Source organism: Polypterus senegalus, chromosome 2 (genome assembly GCF_016835505.1).
Source record: "Polypterus senegalus isolate Bchr_013 chromosome 2, ASM1683550v1, whole genome shotgun sequence".
Lineage (NCBI taxonomy): Eukaryota > Metazoa > Chordata > Cladistia > Polypteriformes > Polypteridae > Polypterus > Polypterus senegalus.
In genome coordinates this window covers 285,891,125-285,906,490 of record NC_053155.1, presented here as the reverse complement: position 1 = coordinate 285,906,490, position 15,366 = coordinate 285,891,125, and the positions used below count along the sequence as shown (strand labels likewise).

Sequence of the window (15,366 nt, the reverse complement as noted above, 5' to 3'; positions counted from 1 at the left end):
GGTAAGGAAATGATTCAGTCATAAAATTATCATATTTTTCTAACTAAAACACATTTTTCTTCAAAACACCAGCCTGCTTAAACCAATAACAGGGTGTTTAGAGCAAATGGCAATTTAATTAAGTTTATGGTTATTATCTGAATAATTTTTTCAAAATCAACCAAAAAAGACACAGTACATTGATCTATTCTTGAAAATTTTAGGTTGATCTCTACAGCAGTATCAGCCTCCACCATCTCAATTATATTCGATTATATATTTAAGAACAATTCAATATGAAAAAAGCAAAGAATTAGTGAACCCTAAATAGTTTAAAATATATGTTATATTGAAACAGAGGTAACAATTAACATGTCATTTACATGTTTACATGAATGATTTTGTGCATCTTTTAACACATTCATAATGAACAAATATGAAGCAGTACAAGCAAATAGTTTATATACCTGTAAAAGAGCAATTTACAAATATGTTTTTCTGACTGTAATGTTGAAAAATATTATAAGATGGGAAAATGATTTATAGTATAATTTAGTTAATCTGAAATGCATAATTTTAAAGCAAATTTTACAAATATTGTAAAAAGTAATTGTAGCAATATAATATTTTGATCAAATGGAAACACTTCATTAAAATACATTTTATGCATGCTTAATAATGTTGATAATATTTTTTAACTATTCGATTTGCTTGATTGTTTCCTTACAATTTTTTTCCTTCTAAACCAGAATATACATAATTGTGTTTTCAACAGTGCAAGCATGGTTTCTGAGAGGATATACAGTACACAGTGTTTAGTAATGCCATGTAAGATAAATATTTGTTTCTTAATAAAACGTTTTTTAACACAGTCATGACTTTCAATAAACGAAAAACAAAGATCAAATGGTTTATACACTTAATAAGAGATGAACAACATGATCTTTGAAACATTTGTATATAAGTTGAAAATGTATCAAAATAATCTTTATCATTTGCCATTCAGTTTGTTTTAGAAAGATATCCTGTACATATATCTAGTACCATAACTAGAATTCCGTAGGCCCTAGTGCAAAAAAATAAATTACATGAATTAAATTAAAACATTTAAAATGACTGTCATCAATGAGATATGTCAAGCAAATAAGCTACATAGTATAAGAGGTCAGTAGTCACCATTAACCTTGATGGAACTGTGGGAATGATAACACCACTAACCTTTTCAGGCATGATAATAGTAAGGTACTGCCACAGCATTGCACTGCCTGTGGTTTCGTCATTACATGTAACCTTGAACTTTTTTTATAAGAAAATCTCATTAAACATTTTTTTCTACTAAATAATTACTTTATTATCTCTGCATTTTCATTATTTAATGAGACACAATTATACTATACAGCTTAAACTTTTTTCTTTGTTTATTGTTTTTATTTAAATATTGTTAAAAAAAAGTCTTTTTTGATAGCACCAAAATTCATTAATCCAGAGATTTGTTTTCTTTAGTTATTTGCACTGTTTTTTTATCCATTAAAAAACAGTCAAAAGTCTTCTATTAAATAGTTTTTTAACCTCATTCATAATTTCTTCAGTTTTTAAAGTATATATAATTGGATTCAATAGTGGAGGTAGAGCAGCAGCTAAAGAGGTGTTGAAAATTCTTGTATTTACACTGACAGTTATTTTGGCCCAGGATGTGATATAAATCCCTAGGAGTGGTATAAAAAATATTCCTACTAATAATAAGTGGGCAATGCAAGTTTTAAATGCCTTTTGCCTTTCAGTAGCAGATGCTATTTTTAACAGTGTTACTACTATGCAAACATAGGATATGAGAATAAAAGTCAAAGGACCACAGAAAAACACAACTATACTGAAATATGCCATTGCCCAGTTGGGTGTGTTATCGTTGCAAGCCATGTTAAACATGGGGCCATAGTCACAGTAATAACTGTTAACTGTAACAGAGTTACAAAATGATAAGTGTGTTAATAAATAAACAGTAATCACAGAAGCTACTAAAGGAACAGTTCCAGTAATTACAATAATCGACACCATTCTTGAATTTGTGTTGATTGTTTTACAATGCAATGGAAAGCATATTGATATTAGTCTATCATATGCCAATATCGCAATTGAAAAAGACTCCATTGCAGAAAAAAACAGCACAAAGAACATCTGGGTTAAGCATGATTCATATTTAACAAAAGTAGAAGTAGAAAGAAAAACCTCTGCAGATTTTGGTATAATTGTTGTGCTGTAACCTACATCTATAATAGATAAATTGAATATAGCAATGTATTTTGGAGTGTGAAGGTTGTCTACAAATAATATTATTGCCATGAGAAATCCATTTGAAAACAGTGTTGCCATATAGACAACTAACAAAAATATAAAGAAATATTGATAGTTCAGTACAGACTGAAAACCTGCAATGTCAAACCCTTGTGGCCGCACAAAAGTCATATTTATTACAAATGACATGGTTTTCAATTTTTGAACCTTTTTTGTTCTACCTTAAGTAAACTAAATAACTATTATCCTTAGTGTTTGCAAACCACTCTACAAGTTTTTAATCTTATCCTATGTATGAACAATTCTTTTTTCAAAACAGCAAGACTTTACTACTATACCTTTCAGTTTATGTAGATATTCCAGAATAAACCTGAAATAAACATGCAAAAAATGTAAAACCTTATAGTTTTAATATTTTATCTGGAAAGCACATACCTGATTAAATAACTTTCAGAGATGCTTTTATATCATTATATTGCACTGAACTGCTCCTGAGAGAATTAATTAAAAGTTGACTTCTAAAAATATATGACTGTCAACACTCAGAGTGCATTATTAATTAATGTACTTCCAAGCTGATTAGTATAATATTTTTCCCTTACTGTAATACAATATAATGTATGTAGCTAAAATCAATGTATGACTGTTCATCTGGTTTTTCTCACTTGTATAATACCAATAATATTAACAGTACATATAAGATTAATATTTAAGAAAAAAACCAATGAAAATTTCTTTGTTATACAATATCAATGCATAAATGGAATATTATACAAACATATTGACCACTTGGTAAATAAAAATATGAATTACTGTAGGTCTTACCCTGATGCTGCTGGTGCCATCTTTACACAGAAGATTCAGTAGCATCTTAAATTTAGGAAGCATTTTATGATCACCAACATAAGTGCATGATTAGATTAACTATAGAACATTAATGCTGGCTCATTACCAGTTGCCACATATTTCACTTTGTACACCTACAGCATATTATTAGAATAAATGCTTTCAAGGATTTTGATGACAGGAAAAATAAACTCTAGTATGTGATAATGTCACATACAAATTTGAAATCTATTTTAATCATATATTTAGGTATAATGAATGATATAGTGTTGTGTAGCACAAGAAAAGACGAAGAGGTGAGGAAGTTGGAAGGATGGAGAAGGGCTTTGGAAGATGGAGGATTGAAGATAAATAGGAAGGAGATGGAATATATGAGGTTTAATGATAATCAGGATTCAGAAGTTAACCTGCAGGAGTGGATATATTTAAGTTCAAGTTTAAGTTTATTGTCATGTGCACAGTAAGGAAACGCATTTCCCTGTACAATGAAATTCATTCTTTGCTGTCCACACCAAATGACAAAACCAACGTATAAAGATAAACATAAATAATAAGTAGCAGATAGATAATAAGTAACAGAGGCAGCATAAAGTATAAAAAAAAGAAAAAGAAAAACCAAAATAGAAGTATAAAGTGTAATGTGCAGGTAGGTCTACGATGGACAAGTCAAATACAGTTGTGTGAGGAAAATAGAATGAGGTGGCCCACGGTATAAACTCCTATCAGTTACTTAGGAGTCTGATGGCCTTGAGAAAGAAAGAGTTATTTAACCTGGAAGTCCTGCATTTCATACTTCTATACCTCCTGCCTGAGGGTAGAAGTGTGAACAGTTCATGTTGGGGGTGGGTGGAGTCCCTGAGGATCGAGGCTGTTCTCCTGCGGACTCTGCAGTTGTAGATGCTCTGCAGAGAGGGCAGTGGGGTCCTGGTGATCTTCTCAGCAGTCTTCACCACTCTCTGCAGGCGTTTGCGGTCCATAGCAGTAGTGTTGCCGTACCATACGGTGATGCAGCTGGTCAATATGCTTTCAACAATGCAGGTGTAAAAGGTGCCGAGGATCTTATTCGACATACCAAACTTCCTCAGTCTCCTCAGAAAGTACAGCCGCTGTTGAGCCCTCTTGACCAGTTGTCGAGGTTAGGTCCTCACTGATGTAGACCCCCAGATATTTAATACTGCTCACCCTTTCCACTTCAAGCCCTCGGATGAACAGTGGCCGGTGAGGTCTCCTCTCCTTCCTCATGTCCACTATCATCTCCTTTGTCTTGTCTGTGTTGAGGGTGAGGTTGTTGTCCTCACACCATGACGCCAGACTGTCCACCTCCCTCCTGTAGGCCGCTTCATCCCCACCAGTGATACATCCAATCACTGCGGTGTCATCTGCAAACCTTAGGATGATGTTATCTTTGTGGGAGGTGACACAGTCATGGGTGAACAGGGTGTAGAGGATGGGGCTGAGCAGAATGTGTGAAAAACAACAAGTTTTCTGTGATTTTGGATATCTGGCAATGTTTTGTTGAAAACTGTGTTTTGAGTTACAACCCAAGGGCAAAGGCTTTCCGAGTCTGTGGTCATAAAGCTTATGAAGCCGTTTCTGGACAAACGCAGAACCGTAACAACAGACAGCTTCCTCAAAGCACTTTCGCTGGCTAATAGACTGCTGCACCACAACACAACTCTGCTTGGCACTTTAAGTAAAATGTGACTTCCACCTGCAGCTAAAGTGACTTTAGTATGCAAGCAATTCGCCATGCTAGTGTTCAGATCTGGCAGTGCCATGCTGACAGTGTATGCACCCAAAATGATTCTAGTGTTAAGTGGATGTTGAACGTTGGTTTCATATTCTGAGAGAATGAACGGTAATTGTATTTTTAGTGTAATGGCAATAGTTTATATTAACTGGGGCACAGAACAGGGAATATAAAGATTTTATTTCTATTGCAGACCAGGCTTGTGGATATTAATCAATGTGTGTCAATGTCCAAGTCTTTATAGCTTGTATATTTGCTGCCCAGTAATAAAATTTAAAGTTGGGTAGTGCCATGACCCCTTCTGCTTTAGGTTTTTGTAGAGTCACCCTTTGGATGTGTAAATGTTTCAAATTCCAGATAAATGAAGTTATGACTGAGTATAATTTTTTTAAAAAATGATTTGTTAACTGGGACGGCACAGTGGCGCAGTGGTATCGATTCTGCCTCGCAGTAAGGATATCTGAGTTCACTTCCCGGGTCCTCCCTGCCTGGAGTTTGCATGTTCTCCCCATGTCTGCATGGGTTTCCTCTGGTGTTTCCTCTGGGTGCTCTGGTTTCCTCCCACAGTTCAAAGACATACAGGTTTGGTGCATTGGTGATCCTGAATTGTCCTTAATGTGTGGTTGGTGTGTGTGTATGCCCTACGGTGGGCAGGCGCCCTGCCAGGGGTTTGTTCCTGCCTTGTGCCTTGTGCTGGCTGGGATTGGCTCCGACAGACCCCCATGACCCTGTGTTAGGATATAGCGGGTTGGATAATGACTGACTGACTGATTTGTTAACTTATATGGTGATGCTTTGAAATAGGAAGAGCAGCTTGGGAAGGATGGTCATCTTAACAATATTGATTCTACCTGCTAATGTAAGGTGGAGGGTAGACCATGCAGACAGCAAAATTTTGTTGAAAAAGAGCATTATATTTACTTGTAATATTTACCCCTAGATATTTAAACTGATCTTCTAAGATAAATGGAAAGGTGTCCAGTCCAGTATTACATGCTAGAGAATTCACAGGAAAGGGCATACTGGACTTTTATTCAAATTGATTTTAAATTCAGATATCTTTTGAAAATCTGCTAATGCTTTTAGGACTGCTAGAGCAGAATTTTGTGGGTCCAATATGTACAGTACCATATTATCTGCCTGTAGTGATACTTTCTGTTTCGGTCCTTCCGTTAAAATCCCCTTTATCTCTTATGTGTTTCTAAAGTATGCAGCCAACTGTTCAATGGCGATTGCAAAGTTGATAAGGGACATCCTTGTTGAGTAGTGTGAAGTTATCTGAAAAAAATATTTTTAATACGAACTGAGGCTTCTGGACTAGTATGAAGTAGTTTCATTCATGCACATAAGTTTGGGCCGAACCCAAATATGTGCAATGTGGTGATTAGATAGTCCCATTCAACAATGTCAATTGCTTTTTCTGCATCTAAAGATAATAAGATCTCTGGGGTGTTAGACATAATGGGTAAATATATTTAAAAAACTTCTAAGGTTAGAAATTAAGTGTCTGCCTTTAATAAATCCTATTTGGTCTTGTGATATTACAGAAGGAAGCACTTTCTCAATCCTTCTGGCTAGAACTTTGGAAAGTATCTTAACACCGTTGTTCAGAAGAGAGAATGGTGTGTATGATGCACATTGTAGTAGGTCATTGTTATTCTTAGGAAACATGGTAATTAACGCTTGGCCAAAAGTTTGAGGTAGAATTTTTTTTTTACTTTAGCTTCTATAAACGTTGCTAATAATAGTGGAGCTAACTTGTTTGACAATTTTTTGTAAAATTCCACTGGGTAGCTATCAGGCCCAGCTGCTTTCCCACTTTGACGTGAGTTTATAGCATCTAGTAATTCTGAAAGTGTCAGAGGTTTATCCAGTTCTGTAGCACTAAGAGTAAAGTAGCTGTGGTATCTGTAATGAATAAAAAAACTCCTAATCTTCTTTAAGCTGAGTATAATATAAGGACTTATAGTACTCTTTAGATGTGTCTGTTATATTTTTATGGTCAATAATTTTATCTGCATCTATGTTGTTAATTACTATTATTGCATTAAGGACTTCCTGCTTGTGTATTTGTTAGGCTAAGATCTTATTGGCCTTTTCTAATAATGATGTGGCAATTTAAAGATAAGCTGTTCTGTTTCCTTAGTAATCAAGAAGTTAAATTGTGATAGCAAAACCTGTCATTTTCTATAGAGTGCCTCATTTGGAGACCTGAAATGTTGCGTACAAATGTTTCCACATTCAAATCTCAATTTATAAAACCTAAACTTGGTGTAAAGCCACGCACATTTCCACAGTACCTCATACCCTATTGTACGCAAGTTCTCTGCACAGATTTTGCAGACTGGCGGCACCCAGTGTCAAAGCAATGCTACTGTTCCTGTGTGGTTTATCTTTCTTTTTCAGATCCACATCCCTGACGTGGTTTTATAAATACACTGAAATTAACCACATATTGTTTATTAGTTTAATGCATCTGATTGTAAATAATCTGTAACAATATAATGGTCCTCAGAATGGTCAAAATATTCTAAATACCATAGCTGCTTTAGTGTTGTTACTCTCACTGCACCTTCTTCTTCGTCTTTCAGCTGCTCCCGTTAGGGGTTGCCACAGCGAAACATCTTTTTCCATATGACTCTCACTGCACCACTTGGAGCAGCTGATCGGAAAGAGAATTATCGGTATACAGCATCAAGCACACGCTGCCTCAGCCATGCTTCCTATTTGAACTGCTTCTCACATGGCAAACACTTCAAAACCTTTACTGTACAGACCTCGCGGTTCAGAAACAGTTTCATCCCATGAGCTCTAAACACAATCAATCACTCCATCAACTGCTGCTTGTAGAACTGTTTGTACTTATAAGTACAATTATCACTGTAAACTTGCGATACAGTTATAGTAATATTGCACAACCTGAGCCACTTTATAAAGCGCGTATTTACATATGATGACGATATTATTTTTAAGATGAAATGCAACAAAATATGTTTATTACATTATACAAATAAAACTTTAACTTTATTTAAATAATCTATATTGTTAATAATGAAAGGACAAAGTGTCGCTACGCTAGCAAAGATCTGGAGCTCCGTTCATGGATTGTTACTGCCTCGCACTGTATGCTTCACTGGTACTGGCATGAAGGATAGAATAATTAAACATGTACTACGAAGATATTTCAATGTTCCTTAAAAGTTTGAAGAATTGGCGTTATACGCTTACAGATGGCTTAACGTCTATTACAGAGCTGATTGTGTGGCGATTGGGTATTTGGAGAAAGAAAAGGAAGGACAGGAATTGGAGGTTAGTACGTTTGAAAGAGACAGTACTGCTGCAATAAATTATTTTATCGAAGGTTGCGTACAATCACTGCGCTTCTGTGTTCCATGTTAAATAACATGCTTTAACTCCTATCATCATGAAAATGATATCACGTATACATCTCAGTATTTTAGTTATTCAGAGAGCTGTAATATCATGAATGTAATGGATTCTGTGTCCTGTCAGAGGTAGAGAAAGCAGGTTTAAGAAGCACGTAGTGATTCACACACATAGAGCACATAGAAGATCAAATACAATACAAAGCATTTAACGTACTACTTTAGTTACGATGGGATTTGAGAAACTAGTAAATTAAACGATTTTAAGATTAAGTTTATTATGTTCTACTTTAATGACAAAATAAACTATGTGATTAAAGTGGAAATTTCGAGATTAAAGTTGACATTTTGTGCTTTTTCCCCACTGTGTGCCTTTTTTTTTCTCTGTACCCTAATAAGCTTTCATATGACACTCAGACGGTGGGCTACAACTTGCCTTTTCACAGCGAGTTTGATATGCAACTTCTTTTTTATTTCGGGCACTGTGCGAATTTGTGAACTTGAGGTTTTGAGTTTCTCCGACATGCTATGTCACTCAATCAGCTTCCTTTTCTTGTTTATACCACTGTTTAAACCAACAAATAGTACATTTTTCCTTGCCTCCACTTGGTATTCGCTGAAATTGTTCTATTTTTCCTCGTCGTTTTCCCATTGTCTTTTCACAGAACGCTGAGCTTAAGGGCTATTTATATTGATTTACATATTCAAAGAGGCATAATTCTGGGAGGAGTTGGGATGGGACAGCAGGCGCGTACACATGCATTACTTTTCACGCTGATCAGGATTTATGTAGCGGAAGAAAGTGGATGTTTGCGTACGCAGAGATTCCTGCATCTGGATTTTTCTGTGCGAATGCACATTCCTGCTTTTGTGCTCACGCTATGTTATAGTGTGAGTTCTACGCATGGCCCCAGGTGTATTCTAGACATATTCTGGTAATAGGTCCTTGGTTTACAGTTTATGCTTGTGTGAAAGATATGAAATAGCCTGTCCTTTTACAAACCGGATTCCAAAAAAGTTGGGACACTAAACAAATTGTGAATAAAAACTGAATGCAATGATGTGGAGATGGCAAATGTCAATATTTTATTTGTAATAGAACGTAGATGACAGATCAAACGTTTAATCTGAGTAAATGTATCATTTTAAAGGAAAAATATGTTGATTCAAAATTTCACGGTGTCAACAAATCCCCAAAAAAGTTGGGACAAGTAGCAATAAGAGGCTGGAAAAAGTAAATTTGAGCATAACGAAGATCTGGAAGACCGATTAACACTAATTAGGTCAATTGGCAACATGATTGGGTATAAAAAGAGCTTCTGAGAGTGGCAGTGTCTCTCAGAAGCCAAGATGGGTAGAGGATCACCAATTCCCACAATGTTGCGCAGAAAGATAGTGGAGCAATATCAGAAAGGTGTTACCCAGCGAAAAATTGCAAAGACTTTGCATCTATCATCATCAACTGTGCATAACATCATCCGAAGATTCAGAGAATCTGGAACAATCTCTGTGCGTAAGGGTCAGGGCCGTAAAACCATACTGGATGCCCGTGATCTCCGGGCCCTTAAACGACACTGCACCACAAACAAGAATGCTACTGTAAAGGAAATCACAGAATGGGCTCAGGAATACTTCCAGAAACCATTGTCAGTGAACACAATCCACTGTGCCATCTGCCGTTGCAAGCTGAAACTCTATCTCTATCTATCTATCTATCTATCTATCTATCTATCTATCTATCTATCTATCTATCTATCTATCTATCTATCTATCTATCTATCTATCTATCTTTAAAAATATATGTTCTATGTTTTTGAAAAATGTAATCCTGTTCCTAAGCTGACTGAATGAATCCTCTTTAACCTCTTCACAGTTGTTACTGAGATAACTAGTCCACCGCTACTCGTTCTCACAACATAATCACAAGTTTATCCATCTCCAGTGAGCTACAGGTAGTAATCAAGAGAGGCTGATGGACAGCATTTGCTGCATAAGGGTTGTCCGACCTTAAATTTCATGCAGAAGAAAGCAATTTGACATGTTTTAACAGTGACAGTTTTTTCAGAAATTGACAGTAACAGCATTATAGATTCTAATTCTAGTTACAGTAAAGCATACAAATGTGATCACTTTGTACAAACAGTAAAGCTCTGATGCTACATCTGAACATAGGTGTGGTGTGGTGAGAGTGCTGGACAGCACTCAAAGAAGCTATTAACTGATCTCCAGGGCACAGAAGATGTATCAAATCAAAAAGATCTCTTACACAATTTCAATGTGTTCATAAGTGACGGAGGGTTAGATATAATGGTTACTAAGCCAGCCCAACAAACATGCATAACAATGAGCTATCAGCACACAAAGAAATTGATTCCAAGCACACAAAGAAATCGATTACAAGTGTATCCATGATCTGATGCCAGTCTCGAGTTTTCTTTGAATTTAATGAATATAATCATTCAGAAGTCCGAAGCTGAAACATGCTGATCAACAAAACCTTCACTTGAAACATCTTTTGCACAGTAAAACTTGTTTAAAAGGTATTACAGCTTACTTGTCAAGTGTTTGCATTTTGTTACTTATCACTTTGCACAGTAGAGAGAAATTTTTGTTTTGAAAAGAAAATTGTTCTCTGATGCCCTAATAGAGAAATTCTATGTACTTTAAATACCTGTTACAGTTTCAACAGGTTATTTGGCAATGAATTGAAAAAAACATACAATCACATTGTTTTTTAATGTATTTAATAAAATTATTTTCAGTAATTTTTATAAATGTATATGATCTTAATGTATACATATGCATTATTCATAATCTGAGATGCTCCTTGTTTGTTTTTGGTTGCCATCTGTACCCGTATTGCATACTACTTGCTGCTCTTGTATAGTGGTTATTGAAGTTTAGGCAACTCCTAAGCTTTGTAAATACATCCTAGTTTTTCTGGGGCCCTCATAATTGTTAGATGGTTTAGGCTCAGAGGTTTCTTTCCCATAAGTCTGCCCATGTATGACACCCAATTCAGAAGAAAGCACTGCACACTAGTATTTGAATTTTTAATGTATTTATTAAATAATTACAATTATTAAATTAATAAGTAAAATATGAATGGTTTAGGACAGAATGGGAAAAACTTTTAATAAACCAAATGAAAAAAGGACTATGTACATTTTACGGTAAAATAAGTTTCACTTTCAGGCAGACTTTGCTCATTGTTCTATTTTACCAAAACCTACACGTATAACATTAGGAAATATTTTTTCATAAATCCATCCATCTTTCAACCCATTGAATCTGAACGCAGGGGTCTGCTGGAGCCAATCCAACACAGGGCGCAAGGCAGGATTCAATCCCGGGCAGGGCGCCAACCCACCGCAGGACACACACACAGGACAATTTAGAATCACCAGTCCACCTAACCTGAATGTCTTTGGACTGTGGGAGGAAACCCACGCAGACACGGGGAGAACATGCAAACTCCACACAGGGAGGACCCAGAAAGCGAACCCCGGTCTCCTAACTGCGAGGCAGCAGCGCTACCACTGTGCCACCGTGCTGCCCTTTTTTCATAAAATTCAATATATTAATATAAATAAAAAATAAAAGCATTATTGATCTTAAAAAAAGAAGCATTTATTTTGCAGAATTGAACTGTAGATGAATACAGAAAATTACTAAAGGGATAAAAATAAAAAAACAAATTTACAGAATTTTTAAGCCTGGGATTGTACTTCTTCCATCCAGTAATATTCTTTTTTAAACAGTCACAAAACTGTAAAAAACAGCAAAGCAATAAAATATAAAAATTAACTTTAATTTAACTTTATATTTATTACATTTATTAAGGTACAAGTACACAGATGTCTTAAATGGGTTCACTTCATTTGGCATTAGTAATACCTTCACTACATTAATGAAATGTTAAATTATTTGTTATTTTTCTTTTAAAGATCTTTTTAACTTCTTCCAATATTTCATTAGTTTTTAAAGTGTATACAACTGAATTAAGTAAAGGAGGAATCGAAGCAGCTATTGATACATTGAAAATTCTGGTGTTGGTGTCAACAGATAATTTTAACCAGGACATCATGTAAATGATTAGAAGTGGCAAGTAAAAGATTGCTACTACGGTTAAGTGAGTAGTGCATGTTTTAAAAGCCTTATGTCTGCCTTCTGAAGATGTAATCTTTAAAAGAGCATATATAATGCATGCATATGACATAATGATAAATACTAAGGGAGTAAAAAAAAAAACAACCACACCAAAATAGATGGCTACCCAGTTGGGTGTATTATCATTACAAGCCAAATTGACTATAGGCCCATGGTCACAATAATAGCTGTTAATAACTACTGTTCTGCAGAATGACAGGCGAGTAATTAAAATGACACATGACACGGATGCTGCAAATGGAATGATCCATGACAGACCTATAATTATAAACATTCTTTTATTTGTATTTATTCTCATACTTTGTAGAGGAAAGCATATTGAAATGAATCTGTCATAAGATAAAATGGCAATTGAAACGGATTCCATTGCAGAAAAAAACAGCACAAAAAACATTTGAGTTAAACAGGTCTCATAAAGAACAAAATTGGTATTGAAAACAAAAGCATCCACTGATTTAGGAATAAGTGCTGTGCTGTAACTTATATCAATGACGGATAGGGTAAATATAGCGATATACTTTGGTGTATGCAGACTGTGTACAAATACAATAATGGCCATAAGTAAGAAGTTGGAGAGCAATGTGACCAGGTAAACAAGTGACAGGAATACAAAATAATACTGAGAATACCATAAAGACTTAAAACCAGCAATGTAAAATCCCTGTGGTTTTACAAATGTCATGTTCACTTCTGATGAGGATTCTGAGCGTATTAGCATTTTTTTGTGTTGCAATGTATCTGAAAAAGATAACAGCATTTTTAAAAATATGCAAGATTTAATGAATGGGACTAAACAGTATTAAACACTATACTCTAAACACAACACTGACTTTTTATAATCAACATACATATGTTTAATTTTTATGTTATATTTGATGAAAAAATAATCTGAAAGCAGGAAAGCTTTAAATGATAATTAAAAGCAACATACCATCAAAGAGTGTATCACTTAGTTAAGCAGATGTAAAATACCAGCTGATTTGTGTGGAAACTAGAGTGTGCTATTATATTTCGAAAAATTGTTCCTGTGAGATTTAATTAAATTTTTACCTCTCACAGGAATGAAGCTCCTGAGAACAAATATGCAGGCTAATTACATGTTTTGTTGCTTGAACATAAAAATATTTATTCATATATTTAAACTTAAGCAACATTCTATAGTAAGGTTTTTAAAGTATTAAAAAAGCAGCAGTTTAATTTTTGATTTATATATTTCTTCTACTTTAATTACAAGGTACTATAACACTCCAAATACCATACCACATCCACTTCAGAACAGGTCATCCACCTGTAGCTAAGCAAGCTTGGATTACTACAGGAAGAGGTACTGGCGAGGCTAGTAGGGGGTTGTTTACCCTGTGCTCTGAATATGGATGCCAATGCCCCAGTGCAGTTATGGAAACACCGTGTTGTAAAATGTTGCCATCTTTCAGATGAGACATAAAATCGAGGTCCTGACTCTCTGAGGTCATTAGATCCCTTGGCATCCTTCGTAAAGAGTAGGGAATATCCTCATGTTCAGGCTAAATTGCCCACCACAGGTTAGTCATTCTGCCCCTTTAATCATCCCCTGTCTCTAACTGGTTGTCTCTGACCCCTTCACCACCTAACAGCTAATATGTCGTAAGCATACCGGCACAAAATAGCTGCTATCGCATCATCAAGGTAAATACTGCTCATTGGTGGTGGTTGAAATTAGATATGCTCATTTTTTTAACTGAAGATACTGATAATCATGATGAGCTTGCTGTGTGTGATGCTGTGCTGTTTTGTGGTTGAACTTCAAACATATGTTCAAGTTAATCAGCATCACACAGAAATGACCAGGAAGCTATAGTAACACTCAAATATTAAATTAATCAGCAGTGAATAGACAGCTAAGGATGCCATTTATTGGGCAATCAAACTGAAGAAAACAACTTATATAAAAAAAATGAAGTGTTGATAATAATAATTTACTTTGTTTGACATTTACAGTTTCTTGCTTACAGAGTTTATTTTTCACTCAGAGTTTTAGGGTCAGAGTGCAGGGTCAGCTATTTGTACAGCGCCACCGGAGCAATTACAGGTTAAGGACCTTGCTCAATGGCCCAACAGAGTAGCATTCCAGGATTCAAGCTGGCAACCTTTGAGTAACCAGCCCAGATCCTTTTAACCTCTGCCTATTTTGTATGAAGCTAGTGAGGTTCCCCCATGAATGAGCTGCACATTTATAAGTTTCATATCTAGAACAAAATATCCCCCATCAATGACTGAGTATGTACAACAAGTGCTTTCATGAACACTTTTACTTACGCAGATATGTAAGCTGGCTTCTGCTATGTTGACAAACTTCTACAGGTGCACAGTGATTGGCAGTATAAAATTCTGATAAGGTACATGCTCAGGACTATATAAGAGAGTGAAGTTGGCACAAAATATTACTGGGACACAACTCTTTTCTGTTTAAGATATGTACTGTATATGATATACTGTTCTAACAAAATATCAGTCTGTAAACACAGCCACTTTAATATTTTTCTTGGTTTTATAAGAAATGTGTCTATTTTGATTTTCAGTTTTAATTTCTATAGTTGAGAAGAAGCAATTTAATAAGTATTAGAAAGGCATTAATAGACTTAATATGTGCAAAACAGAATTGCTTTACTTATGTAAGCAAATATACATTAAAAAGGAATACATTGATTTCTACACAAGGAAATGCTAACTTACCTCCAATATTTAAAAAAATGTGTGCAGTTTAGAAGGAAGATCAAAGACTTCATAAAAACAAGGCTTTACCAAATGGAAAAACGGTAATTTAAAATAACATGTTCTAAAATATATTAACTTTTCAATTATTCTATGTTGATTATTAGAGGCTTCTGATGGATTCTAGGAATGTAAAATACAACTGAAAATGTATGTTGAGCATGAAATGCGAACAAAATTAAATTACACACA

General features: G+C 35.1%; 1 pseudogene; it reads left to right on the top strand.

The window, feature by feature from the left end:
• LOC120524591 overlaps positions 1–15,366 on the top strand; it is a 171,872-nt pseudogene that overhangs the window by 106,109 nt on the left and 50,397 nt on the right.